We start from the raw sequence: 12,706 nt of genomic DNA on the forward strand, positions 1-12,706 counted from the left end.
CCTAATGTTTGAACTCTGAGGGTTTTGTTTTCCAAGCAGCCAGACATGGGGCTTTCCTTTGTTCGTAAAGCATGCCCCACAGTTGGAGTGTATATGAAGTATTTTTAGCTTGCAAATTCCCAGCCAAACCCGTTGAGATAGGACAGGAGCCAAGGTATATTTTTGTAAATTGGATGCCTATTTGTGACAATGGAGCAACACCTGTTTCAGTGCCAAAATTTTAAGGTAGACAACTGGCAATGTGACCTTCACCTGTCATTGTTCTTTAAGCTGCTTTCAAGCCACATTCTTTGTCAGCTTGAGTCAGGAGTGAGTGCTGTTCTCCCAGTGTAAAGCACCTTTAGTCAGACCAAAGGGGTACTGCCAACCCAAGCTTCAGCTGATCAAGTCTCAGCCCATCCTCTCCCTTTTTACTTCCCTGTGACTTCAAACCTAGCTAGGTGACTCAAGTGGTCTAGGTGGATGGGAGGAGAACTCCCCCTTGGAGTTTGGCAGAAACTCACCCCAAAACCTCTCATCCAAATTGAAAGATCACAGGAAAACAGGAAGGTACTTTGAAAATAACACAAACGGTACAATATTTGCTAATCTACGCCAAGCATTTAGAGGAAGATACTCACAACAGGTAGGGGACACCTACTCCATTAGAGTGAGTCTATGTTCTCTCAAACATTCAGACCAAAACTACCCCCTACAGGCTATTCTCCAATCATCCAGTAGGGATAATGATATCCCATCACTTCTCCATTCCAGGTTTATGATAAGCCCACTATTATCTGTGCTGTCTTTGAGCACCAGACACTCCAGTTCCCCCGTCTTGACTTGGAGGCGTCTAGTATTAGCATCAGGGCAGCGTGACAGGGCTGAGGCCTGCAGATTCCCACGTCAGGCCCCTGTGGTCTGTGTCGCTTTGCGAAGGGCATGTTTTCCTCCTACTCCCGCTCCACCTGTTGGGCACGGGCTGGGATGGTGAGGCGGTGCACAACTGCATATTTACTCTTCCAGGAGAAGTAGGTGGGGAGGGAAGCTGATGAGGCTGTGGCGGGTCTTGACTTGACTGCCTCTGGAGAGTGGATGACAAGGACTGTGAGGGAGAGTGCCCAAGAGCAGGGAGCTGCATATTCACCCTTCCAGGAGGGCACGTTTGTGTGTGTTGGGGGAAGAGGTGGCTGCCCTGCCCTGCTTCCAGAAGCGTTTTTTCTTAATAATTCTTTAATAGTTTTTAGTTTCATGTTGCAAAAGAACAATATATAAAAAAATCAACAGCGTATGCCAGTTGTACTGATTCAACATGAATAAACATTCTCAAATTCTGGACATATTGCATGAAATTCCGTTCCTTTTTCTTACTGTCCTTCTCTCCCTAATATTGCAGTAAAAATGCAACCTAAAAGCCATTGCATGTGTCTTAAGCAGCATATAGCATTGTAAGAGCTGCGCATGCCTGGAATGAGCGGACAGTAAGCCTAAGATAAGGTTGCTAGGCAAACCGCTGGCAACCAATCAAAAGTAACACGCTGGCTGAGGAATGCAAGCTAAGTGATAAAACTGTAGCGCGGGGGTTGCCCAGGGTCGACTCTGCTTTTGAGCGTGAGCTCCTCTGTCGAACTATTTGCAAAGAATAAAATCGAGTTGGACCCAGCCTGAAGTTGACTCTCCTCTTTGGGGCAAATTGGACTAGCCTCCAGGGGGCGAAACTAGCATTTTGTGCAACAATCTGGCGAGCTAGTCAGGAGTCCCCTTGGACCACCCTGGGGTCAAACGACAGGACCAGCGAAGGTGCCTGTGGGGCCGCCGGACCGCCTTTGAGGTCTGCCGCGGCACCAGAGAATGGGGGTCGAGACACCCGGGAGGTTAAAGGCGTGGACTCCATTGACTGAGTCAACCAGGCTGAACGGGTCCGAAGGGACGGTGCCAGGGTGCTGGGCGGAGTAAGTATTTGATTTCCCTTGTGTCTTTCTGTTTGAGTTGCCTTCGGAGCATCTGAGGTTTGTCAGGCTCCGTGTATGGTTTCGAATAGAGGTAGGCACAATGGGGTCGGGTAGCTCCTGTTAAGCTCTGCAACCTCACTGGAATGCGTGCTCAGGAACTTTAGGAAGTTCAAAAGAGATTTTAGAATTAAGATGGCCAAGGGTAAATTGACCTTCTTTTGCCAACTGGACTGGCCAGCATTTGGAATTAGTTGGCCAGACATAGGATCCTTCGATGTAAATCTTGTAAATGCTATATATAAAAATGTGGTGAATGGGATCAATTCCCCTATATTGATTGTTGGTTGAACTGGTGTAGAAAGAATCCCCCTTAGTTACAGAAGTGTAAATGTGTAAATGTGCTACTGGCAAAGGACCGCAGGGGCAAGAAACCCTGGTGCTGTCTGAATCAAGTAGTGAGATAGATTTGCCTCAGGGAAAGTGAGGTTATCGGCATTTGGATAAGTGCCAACCAAAATCCACTGAAGGCAAGAAAAGGTTGAATATAAAGTTCAATATTGTAAAGTCATGATGGTATGCTCCGAAGTAAAGCCCAAAGCCCCTGTTCTCCTCAATTCAAGCCCCACGGAAGGAGTTTGAAGATTGGGAGACCCTGCCCAAGGTGCCCTGAGCTCCCCCCCATCTTATTCAGTCTGTTGGGTTGGGAGGAGAGGTTGTTGGGAGAGGGAGGGGGCCCTCCAGAGACAGTTTGTCTGCCACCATATCCAAGTTGGTTAGAAGACGCAAAAGCAGTTGAAAAAGTTGCAACTTCTGAAGAGACTTGTTTGAAGTCTTAAAGACTGAGGCAAAATCAAGAAACAAAGACAGAGCAAGTTCTTAAAATATCAGGGTCTGTGTGAGCTTATCTCTGTCAGCCTGCTCAGAGCAGAGCCAAGGGGGAGTTACCAAACCCCCCTCGCCACCACTGGTTTAGCCTTAGCAAGCAGAGAGGCTGGAATGTGTCTGTGAGGACCTGACAAAAAAGTGAGATTGGAAAAAAAAAAACAAGAAAAGCATCACAGCTGGGAAGCTGAGCAGCACTGCTCTGTTCTTATCTGTGGAGGAATCTAGAAGAGGTGTAAGGTTACACCTTCCCCATTTGAACTGATGAAGAGACAGAGAGCTTTTGTTAAAAACATCCCTTCTTTATGGCCCAAAGCCTTCTTTGTTTAGATCTACCATTGTTCAGACTTTTGAGAGGCACTCTGCACATGGACTGGAACTTTGGACAGTTAAAGACTTGCCGTAAAAAGTACTGTGAGGCTTGTCATGGCCTTAAACTCCTGTTGTTGTAGATTGTGTGTTTGTTTGTGATCAGCTCAGTGTACAGTTTGATTTGTGATTTCAACACTCAGATAAAAAGCTGCATTTGACTGAAAGAACTGGGCATATTTAGCCTTGAGAAGAGAAGACTGAGGGGAGATCTGATAGCACTCTTCAAGTACTTGAAAGGTTGTCCCAGAGAGGAAGGCCAGGATCTCTTCTCCGTCATCCCAGAGTGCAGGACACGGAATAATGGGCTCACGTTACAGGAAGCCAGATTCCGGCTGAACATCAGGAAAAAATTCCTGACTGTTAGAGCAATGCGACAATGGAATCCATTACCTAGAGAGGTGGTGGGTTCTCCCACACTGGAGGCGTTCAAGACGAGGCTGGACAGCCATCTGTCAGGGATGCTCTGATTTGGATTCCTGCACTGAGCAGGGGGTTGGACTCGATGGCCTTGTAAGCCCCTTCCAACCCTACTATTCTATGATTCTATGATTTCCAAGGCTTTAATTTCATTTACCCTAATGAAGCACACAGATGCAAATTGCTAGAGATTCACAGACTACAAAGGAAACAGCCTTCAAAAAGTTCAAAGAGAAACTATGAAAGTTAGTTTCCCTTTAAAAAGGAGAGCAGCAAAATCTCTTAACTTAAGAGATGAGAGGGAAAGAGTCCCCCACTCTCCCGTGATACTTCTAAGCCCAGCTGTGTTTCTGAAGACTGAGAAAGCTCCTGCCCCATGTGTTCCAGCTCTTTCTCAGAATCTGAACTGTTCTGACATTCCATTTGCTCAGAGGCAAACCTGACACTCTGCCAAAACTCATGCAGCATGGAGTAGGTTTGTACGAAAGTGACTTACCTGTTCGCGGATTATGTTGAGGGTGGGGGGGAGGCGTTCCGTCCCTCCCCCCGGAATCCTCGACGGGGGGGAGGCGCTCCATTCCTCCCCCCCTGGAACCCTCAAATGGCCGGCTGTGCTCCGCAGCAGCTCCGCGGAGCAGTCGGCCAGGCCCAGCCAGGCCAGAGCCGTCCGCAGCCAGATTTCCAGCCGCGGAGGGATCTGGGTAAAACAAAAAACGGCTACGGCCGCCACCATTTGCGTTCCTTCTTTTTGGCCGTCTTAGTCTACGTAAATATTTACGTAGACTATGACGGTGAAAATAAGGGGGAATGCAAATAGTGTAGCGGGCGCTATTTGCGTCCCTTTTTTATTCACCGTTTTAGCATACGTAAATCTTTAGCATACGTTTTAGCATATGTAAAATAAAGGGGAATGCAAATAGCGTAGCCGCCATTTGCGTACGCGGGGGTTGTTTTTTTAAGCCCACCCAGCCAACATAGGCTACGTAAATCTTTACGTAGCCTATCACGTCTTTTTTTTTTTTTTTTTTTACCAAGACTGGAAATGGTGGCAGCAGCCAGTCGGAAGACCAGCCGCCGCAGCCACCACCGCAGCCTCTGCCGCTGCCGCAGCCGCCACCACCCGGAAGATCCGCCCCAGGTAAGTCTCGTCCCGGGGGGATCCGCGGGGGGGCGGGCCATTCCAACACAGATTTCGGGGGGCCGAATGCACTGGCATTCGGCCTCACCGAGATCCATGGCGGAATTCTCTGCCATCCCTAGCATGGAGTTGCCGATGCAAAAATGGTGGCTTGGAACTCTTTGCATGTAGGAGAATGCCCTTTCCTTGATTTTGATGGGCCCTGACCATGCAGTCAGAGGAGCGGTATAATTGTTAGATCTGCTCCACCATGCCCTACGATGCAAAACAAATGTTTTCCAGTCATGGTGTTAGATTTTAATAGGGTTGGCGGAGAATTTCTCCCCGAAACTTCGGGGGGCCAAGAGCCAACGTGTTCGGCCCCCCGAAGAAGTTTCGGGGAGAAATTCTCCGCAACCCCCGCCCCCCGCACCCCCGCCGGGATGGGACTTAACTTTCCCGAATGTCCCTCCCAGTGGCGGGTCCCGGCAGCGGTTCGTCGGGTCTTCGTCAGGGGCGGGGGCGGCAGCCGATCTTTCGACCGGCTGCCGCCACCGCCATTCCAATAAAAGTAAAAAAAAAAACGCCCCCGTGATAGGCTACGTGACGATTAACGTAGCCTATCACGGCTAGATTTGCAAAGTCAGCCGTGATAGGCTACGTAAATCGTCACGTAGCCTATCACAGGTGACTTTAAAAAAAAAAAAAGCACGTACGGCTAATGGCGGCCCCCATAGGGAGCCGCCATTCGCGTTCCTTATTTGGTCGCTGTAGTCTACGTAAAGATTTACGTAGACTACAGCGACCAAATAAGGAACGCGAATGGCAGCTCCCTATGCGGGCCACCATTTGAGTACGCGCTTTTTTTTTTAAAGTCACCCGTGATAGGCTACGTGACGATTTATGTAGCCTATCACGGCTGACTTTGCAGATCTAGCCGTGATAGGCTACGTTAATTGTCACGTAGCCTATCACGGGGGCGTTTTTTTTTTAAAAAAACTTTATTTCGCGGCCGGGCGAGGCGAGGCGAGGCGCCTTCCCCCTGGCCAGAATTTCGGGGGGGAGGGATGGGGCACCTCCCCCCCAGCCAGAATTTCGGGGGGAGGGACGGAGCACCTCCCCCCCACCGCAAATCAAGTTTCGGGTTCAGGTAAGTGACTTTCGTACATCCCTATGGACTCTGCTTTTGAGTGTGAGCTCCTCTATCGAACTGTTTGCAAACAATAAAATCGAGTTAGACCCAGCCTGAAGTTGACTCTCCTCTTTGGGGCAAATTGGACTAGCTTCCAGGGGGTGAAACTAGCATTTTGTGCAACACTACCAGCCCTCCTTCCCCTCGCCCTCCAATAACACCCACCACCTGAGTGATCCCACCTCAGAACCAACTCAGAAAAAAAAAAAAACCCAGACAGACAAATAATATTTGAAGGAAAGCAAAAGGGGAAAATAACTCAAAGTGGTTAATCAAACAGTTCCACATAGGGCTGCCAAATCTCTGTCCTCTTTCGTCGGGTGTTTAAACAACATTAATGCTTCCAGTAGCTTGCTGTCCTATGAAGTGAGTACAGCATGTCTTCCTGCAAGAGCGGCAGACAGAAAGACATTGTTCGGACACCAAGTCTACCCACCAAGGGCTCCTTCTCACTGGGCTTTTATCCTGCGTTTGAGATTGCTCCTTCACAGAAGTTTGTGGGCTCTTTACATGACACCGTGACCCTGCCGTGACCCTCCTGCACTAAATGCCCTTTGTTCCGTTTTTAAATAGATAATGAGCTATCAAGTTACTCCACTTGTGTTCCGCTTGAGTTCCCTCCATGAAAAGAGTAAAAGCGGCAAGAAGAGGAGCGAGATCCATGACAGATAATGGAAGACTCAGATACAGGGAGAAGGACGGGGAAGGGGAAGAGGAGAAAGGAAGTGCATGTAAAGGGAGTCCCTCGTGATCCTGCATTTTAAAACAGAAGCAGAAAGCCCCATTTTAAATGCAGGATTTTCATTTTAGGCTAGTGTAAAGATGCTCTCAGAAAGAAAAGAGGGGTAGAACTGGTAAGTACAGTTCTCAAAGTCCATGCCTACCCATCTTGAAAGACCTGGCTCCCAGGTATTGCTGCTTAGTCATGATATTTACCAGAAGTGGTAGAACTGTTCTCTGACACTATCAAGGCTTTGTAAATGTGCAAATAGACACAAGATGTATGTACGGTTCAGGGGAGGGCAGGGGAATGCCGTTCCGAAAAAAACATTTATGCAGTTCAAAATTCAAGTCGTGTAAAAGTTTTATTATGCTAACTGATGCAAATCGTGGCTGGAAACAATGTGAAAATGAAAATGAGTGATCTTGGCTCCTCTGCACCCCTAAACCCTGATCAACTGTACCCATTTCTCCTCCCCCTTCCAAAGTCACTCCCTGAAGACACCTCTACTACTCTCTACAAAATGTTCTCCAATATTTCCAAGATGAGGGAATCATTCTAAAACATGAGGAGGGACCTCTTCCTGACAAGACCTGTGAAGTTGTCAAGGGCAGCGATGCCAGAAAATATACAACCCATTCTGAAGAATGATGTACTGTGTTTGTACATCTGCTCCTCCCCACACCTCTTGTTCTCAGTTTTCTATATTCCTCACTGAGACTAAAGTTTTGTTTGACTTCATGATGCCTCTTGTATGAAGCTTGAATAGAACACTCTTCTGCATTAGTGCTGTCAAATTCCCAGGATATTCTGCTACTCTGTATAGACCTCTATATATTATGGAATGTGACACTAAGCAACAATGCACAAACACACACAGTAAGTGCGCTGGTTGCGTTGTAGCAGTGCATGCTGTGCATGTGAATTACAGTCACAGATCACTGTGCAGCTTTGCCTTCCCCCTCAGAAAAATTCCTGTAGACAGTGGCAGCTGGTGGCCACTGTGACTAGCAAGGCATAGGGCGGGTCACCAGAGGGAGAGCCAAGAGGCATGATGATGATGATGTCCTCAGAATAACACAGAAACCGCTCCTAATCAAACGTCCTCAGAGCAACACAGCGGCCATCCTTAAGCCACAGCAACAACAATAACAGAGGGGTTAAAAAAAAAAAACATTGCCAGGCAATTTAAAAAGGAAAAGATGGCCAGGCACTGATCCTGCCATTCCATGATCAATTCCTCCCAAACTCATTAGTCACCCAGATTCTGCCCCCAGGGATGGGCAAACTCACTATTTCTCACCCCACACACCACTTGCTGGACCCCCGCCGGCCGGCCAACCCTGCTTTCCATGTGCAGCAAGCCCCCAGGTGGTCTGCGGTTGCTCGGCAAGTGGTGGGCAGCCGCCCGTTCCCTTGCCGAGCTGCCATTTTGCGTAAAAATAGCGGCTCGGCCTTTCTCATAAATAACCATTTACACAAATGGCGGCCATAAAGCGGCCATTTACGCAACATTACAGGTGTAAATGGTCCATTTTCTGCAAAATGGTGACTCAGCAGGGGGGGCGGGTGGATATGCACTTGCCCGACTCAATGTGCACCACGATGCAGTTTATTTACTTCCAGCTCAACTGTTTTGCTCACTCTCCATTTGCAGCTTGAGAAAAAGAATAAGAAATGCTTGCCTTACCAGTATCAGCAGGTATACTTTACCCGTGAGTTTTTGGGCTATTTTGGAAAGGGGCCTAAATCTAGCTATTGCTACTATCCTCCACTGTACAGCAGCACCAACTCCAAAATTCATGAGTTGCCACTGATTTGAAAATCTGGCTATTGCTACAATTGATAAGGCCATGTCTTTGTTGTCATCATTTCCCCATTCAATTTTTTTTGAAGAAGGAGAAGGAGAAAGTAGTTACATGGGGATCGAATTTTATGCTCTGGGAGTCAAATTCTGGGTGCTAGGTGCAATTTCTTTATACTTAAAATGTTTTGCTGTTTATTCATTCAGTTGCATCCGACTCTTCATGAGCTCATGGACCAGCCCACGCCAGAGCTCCCTGTCAGCCGTCGCCACCCCCAGCTCCCCCAAGGTCGAGCCCGTCACCTCCAGAATATCATCCATCCATCTTGCCCTTGGTTGGCCCCTCTTCCTTTTGCCTTCCACTGTCCCTAGCATCAGCATCTTCTCCAGGGTATCTTGTCTTCTCATTATGTGGCCAAAGTACTTCAGTTTTGCCTTTAATATCATTCCCTCAAGTGAGCAGTCTGGCTTTATTTCCTGGAGTATGGACTGGTTTGATCTTCTTGCAGTCCAAGGCACTCTCAGAATTTTCTTCCAACACCACAGTTCAAAAGCATCTATCTTTCTTCGCTCAGCCTTCCTTATGGTCCAGCTCTCGCAGCCATAGTTTACTACGGGGAATACCATTGCTTTCACTATGTGGACCTTTGTTGTCAGTGTGATGTCTCTGCTCTTCACTATTTTATCAAGACTTGTCATTGCTCTCCTCCCAAGAAGTAAATGTCTTCTGATTTCCTGGCTGCAGTCAGTGTTTGCAGTAATCTTTGCACTTAGAAATACAAAGTCTGTCACTGCCTCCACGTTTTCTCCCTCTATTTGCCAGTTATCAATCAAACTGGTTGCCATAATCTTGGGGGGGGGGGGTTAGGTTTAACTGCAACCCAGCTTTTGCACTTTCTTCTTTCACCTTCGTCATAAGGTTCCTCAGCTCCTCCTTGCTTTCAGCCATCAAAGTGGTATCATCTGCATATCTGAGATTGTTAATGTTTCTTCCAGCGATTTTAACTCTAGCCTTGGATTCATCAAGCCCAGCTAGGGGTGCACGAAAGTCACTTACCTGGTCTCGCAGCTTGCTTCGCGGTGGGGGGGAGGCGCTTCGCTGCTCCCCCCGAAGTTCAGGCTGGGGGGGGAGGCTTCCCTCCTCGCCCGGCCGAAATTCAGGCCGGTGGGGAGGCTTCCCACCTCGCCCGGCCGAAATTCAGGCCGGGGAGAAGCGCCCCGTCTCCCCGGCTGCGAACTTCAAAAGAAAAAGAAAAAACGCCCCTGTGATAGGCTACGTAATGATTAACATAGCCTATCACGGCTAGATCTGCAAAGTCAGCTGTGATAGGCTACGTTAATCGGTACGTAGCCTATCACAGGGGCGTTTTGTTTTTTTTTACTTTGCTTGTAATGGCGGCGGCGGCAGCCAGTCGAAAGACTGGCTGCCGCCCCCGCCCCTGACGAAGACCCGATGAACCGCCGCCGGGACCCGCCGCCGGGAGGGACATTCGTGAAAGTTAAGTCCCATCCCGGGGAGGGGGCGGGGGGCGGGGGGAGCGGAGAAGTTCTCCCCGAACAACCTTCGGAGGACCGAACACGTTGGCGCTTGGCCCACCGAAGTTTCGGGGAGAAATTCTCCCCCATCCCTAAGCCCAGCACGTCGCATGATGTGTTCTGCATAAGGTTGAAGAGGTAGGGTGAGAGTGTACAACCCTGCCGTACTCCTTTCCCAATCTTAAACCAGTCCATTGTTCCGTGGTCATAGGGATGTCAGAGAATTCCGCCATGGATCTCGGTGAGGCTGAATGCCAGTGCATTCGGCCCCCTGAACTCCATGGCGGAACGGTCTGCCACCCCCCGCACCCCCCCCCGTGGATCCCCCCCAGGACCAGACTCACCTGGGGCGGATCTTCCAGGTGGCGGCGGCAGCGGTGGCGGCGGCGGCAGCCGGGCTTCCGACTGGCTGCCGCCACCGCCATTTCCAGGCTTGTGTAAAAAAAAAAAAGACGTGATAGGCTACGTAAAGATTTACTTAGCCTATCATGGCTAGGTTTAAAAAAAAAAGACGTGATAGGCTACGTAAATCTTTACATAGCCTATGATGATTGGGTGGGTTTAAAAAAAACAAACAAACCGCGTACGCAAATGGTGGCGGCTACGGCAGCCGCCATTTGCGTTCCTTCTTTTTGGCCGTCTTAATCTACGTAAATATTTATGTAGACTATGAGGGTGAAAATAAAGGGGAACACAAATAGCATAGCAGGAGCTATTTGCGTCCCTTTTTGATTCCCCGTTTTAGCCTACGTAAATCTTTACATAGGCTAAAACGGTGAATCAAAAGGGGACACAAATAGCACCCGCTACGCTATTTGCATTCCCCTTTATTTTCACCCTCATAGTCTACGTAAATATTTATGTAGATTAAGACGGTGAAAAGAAGGAACGCAAATGGCGGCGGCTGTAGCCGCCACCATTTGCGTACGCGGTTTGTTTGTTTGTTTTAAACCCACCCAACCATCATAGGCTATGTAAAGATTTACGCGGTTTGTTTTTTGTTTTTTTACCCAGAGCCCTCCGCAGCCAGAAATCCAGCTGCGGACGGCTCTGGCCTGGCCGGGCCGGGCCTGGCCACCTGCTCCGCGGAGCTGCCGCGGAGCACAGCTGGCCATTTGAGGATTCCAGGGGGAGGGACGGAATGCCTCCCCCCCACACACCATCAACAAAATCCACGAAAGGTAAGTCACCTGGACTGCAAGGAGGTCAAATCAGTCCATCCTAAAGGAAATCAACCCTGAGTGCTCATTGGAAGGACAGATACTGAAGCTGAAGCTGAAATATTTTGGCCACCTAATGCAAAGAGAAAACTCTCTGGAAAAGACCCTGATGCTGGGAAAGACTGAGGGCAAAAGGAGAAGGGGACGGCAGAGGATGAGATGGCTAGATAGCATCACTGATGCAATGAATAAGGACTTGAGCACGCTCTGGGCGAGAGTGCAGGACAGAAAGGCCTGGCATGCTATGGTCCATGGGGTCACGAAGAGTCGGACACGACTGAATGACTGAACAACAACAACAACAACTTGGTCATTATACAGATTCCTCAGGAGGCAGACAAGATGGTTTGGTATCCCCATACCACCAAGAATCTGCTACAATTTGTTATGATCCATACAGTCAAAGGCTTTAGAATAGTCAATAAAACAGAAATAGATGTTTTTCTGAAACTCCCTGGCTTTCTCCATTATCCAGCAGATATTGGAAATTTGGTCTCTAGTTCCTCTGCCTTTTCTAAACCCAGCTTGTACATCTGGCAATTCTCATTCCATGCATTGCTGGAGTCTACCTTGCAAGATCTTGAGCATTACCTTACTGGCATGTGAAATAAGTGCCACTGTTGGATAGTTTGAACATTCTTTAGTGTTTCCCTTTTTTGGTATGGGGGTATAAGTTGATTTTTTCCAATCTGATGGCCATTTTTGTGTTTTCCAAATTTGCTGGCATATGGCATGCATCACCTTGACAGCATCATTTAGGGATGTACGAAAATCACTTACCTGTTCGCGGATTATGTTTATGGTGGGCGGGGAGGCGTTCCGTCCCTCCCCCTGGAATCCTGGACGAGAGGGGAGGCGCTCCGTTCCTCCCCCCCGGAATCCTCCGCGGCCGGCTGTGCTCCGCGGCAGCTCCGCGGAGCAGCCAGCCAGGCCCAGCCAGGCCAGAGCTGTCCGCAGCCGGATTTCTGGCCACGGAGGGCTCTGGGGGGGGGAACGCGTACACAAATGGCAGCGGCTATGGCCGCCGCCATTTGCGTTCCTTATTTTTGACATCTTAATCTACGTAAATATTTACGTAGACTAAGACAGCGAAAATAAGGGGAACGCAAATAGCGTAGTGGACGCTATTTGCGTTCCCCTTATTTTCGCCGTCTTAGTCTATGTAATTATTTACATAGACTAAGACGGCCCAAAATAAGGAACGCAAATGGCAGCAGCCATAGCCACCGCCATTTGCGTACGCTTTTTTTTTTTTAACCCAGATGTTTTAGGCTACGTAAAAGCCTATGTAGCCTATCACATGTGTATAAAAAAAAACACCTGCAAATGGCGGCGGCGGCAGCCAGTCGGAAGACCAGCCACCGCAGCTGCCGCCGCCCGGAAGATCCGCCCCAGGTAAGTCTCATCCCGGGGGGATCCGTGGGGGGGGGGTGGCAGGCTGTTCTGCCACAGATTTCAGGGGGGTGAATGCACTGGCATTCGGCCTCCCCAAGATCCGTGGCGGAATTCTCTGC

The sequence above is a fragment of the Heloderma suspectum genome, chromosome 1 (assembly GCF_057233095.1).
Source record: "Heloderma suspectum isolate Gila_16-S chromosome 1, 16-S_ref, whole genome shotgun sequence".
Taxonomy (NCBI): domain Eukaryota; kingdom Metazoa; phylum Chordata; class Lepidosauria; order Squamata; family Helodermatidae; genus Heloderma; species Heloderma suspectum.